Source organism: Gymnogyps californianus, chromosome 4, assembly GCF_018139145.2.
Source record: "Gymnogyps californianus isolate 813 chromosome 4, ASM1813914v2, whole genome shotgun sequence".
NCBI lineage: Eukaryota > Metazoa > Chordata > Aves > Accipitriformes > Cathartidae > Gymnogyps > Gymnogyps californianus.
The window spans coordinates 35,569,887-35,571,667 of record NC_059474.1 but is presented as its reverse complement, the minus strand read 5'-3'; the positions used below and the strand labels follow the sequence as shown (position 1 = coordinate 35,571,667).

General features: G+C 42.2%; 1 long non-coding RNA gene across 1 annotated transcript; it reads left to right on the top strand.

Annotated features, from left to right (window-relative positions):
* The first annotated feature begins 561 nt into the window (after window positions 1-561).
* On the top strand, window positions 562-1,573 carry LOC127016248 (uncharacterized). The gene is made up of 3 exons (XR_007766460.1): window positions 562-606; window positions 968-1,054; window positions 1,522-1,573. It is a non-coding gene; the product is annotated as an uncharacterized LOC127016248 (long non-coding RNA).
* Window positions 1,574-1,781: the final 208 nt, after the last annotated feature.

Here is a 1,781-nt window from a genome sequence, read left to right as displayed (position 1 = left end):
TGCACACCTGCTTGCTGGCAGAGCACGGGAAACTGGAAAGTCCTTGGCTGAAGATAAGTGCTACTTAGCAACAACTAAAACATCAGAGTGTTATCAACATCATTCTCACACTAAATCCAAAACCCAGCACTGCACCAGCTACTAAGAAGAAAATTAACTCTATCCCAGCCAAAAAAAGGACACTACTATATGTACTGTGTTTGATTTCTGATTTTTTCCTACTTTTTTTTTCTCCTGTCCTCATCTGCTTCTTGTCATTGATGTTCTCATGGTGATTTAATGTGGTTTGCAAAGACTGATATATTTAACAAAAAAGGAAAAGAAAATATATCCCCTCATTTCAGGATTTACCCATTTCTCCTCTACAAGTGAATTTACCCACTTTTTTTATTTACTACTATATTGCTCTCTACTTCCAAAACTGGAAACTGTTCACCTTTCCTTCCCTTCCCAGCTTCTTGAAAATATTGTTATGGAGACACTTTTCAAGGGCGACTCATGTTTTTTTCTGTGTAATCCTCAAAGGGCAGCCATGGCTTCAGAACTGTCCTTTTGGAGATCCAGCAACACAAATGCACAGTATCTTCTTTGAGAGTGACATTGGAGGTACGAAGTGAGTACAGTATACTGCGTTTAATATAATGTATAGAAAATAGCAAATAAGATTTGAAAACACATTTTGGATATTAGACTCTAAATCTTATTATGGGGAAAAAGGGAACATTGCATATACATGGAGCCAAGAGTTTATTGCTCTCCTGATCAAAGTCTTAACAATCTAGTCAAAATACAACAAGGATATTATCAATCCAGTAATAATAGTGTTACCAGAATAATGGTGAACTCGGACTATGTTAAGTCAGAGAGGTCTCATTAATAATAACTGTTATGCTAGGAAATTTACTAATATCAGCCCCTTTTCTCTGGTGGTGTGTTCATCCTTTCAATGACCCTCTGTGTCCTACAGTTGATGGCGCCAGTAACTCTGAAGTAGAGAGGTTGGGGGTGTCAAAGCAGTTTATTGTCTCGAGGAAACGTTTGACATGGGATGCAGGTAATTACTTTCTTCTGGGTCTTGGAGTCTACTGGGGCTGTCAGGCCTTTACCACACAGGGTATTCCTGGTTCTCAAGCCAAAATGGGTCAGGCAACAGTCACTGACCGCTGCACAACTGTTAAACCAAGATACAACTGGCTCGAGTCAAGGCACAGACAATCCTGAGAGCCTGCGCTGCCAGGTCAGCATAAAGCCTGGCGCCTTCCGCTGGTAATGGGGAAAATTGTGTTTATGGGGCTGCATAGCAGAGTTGTGGGATTGCATGGGGGCTCTGTGAGACCCTGAACTCCACAACCATTTCCTCGCTGTGATAGGTGGCTCAGAGCCCACACTGAAGCAAAATTTAGTGTCCCAGTTCCAGGTAAGGACATCTGAGTTCAGTGTTAAGATTTCGTGAGCAGTGCATGTTTCGCTCTTAAGAGACGAGTGAAATCTTGGGTGAAAGCAGAGAACTTGCATTTCCAGACACTTTGCTGCTTGTGCTTCTGGGGAAGGTCTGTTCCTGTGGAAAACCTAGCTGCCAGAGTCTGGCAGTTTTGCTTGAGTCTTCTCATTTTGCTGTATGGAGCTGATGGACAGGAGAAGCAGCCCAAGCGAGGTAAGTTCTCTTTTTAAGATCCTTTCTGCTTGTGCGGAGTCTGTCTGGAGTGACAGGTTGAAAAACCTGGAAAAGCTTTCTTCTCATATGTGCCCTGTCTCTTTGTCATGAGTCTTCTGTTTCCATT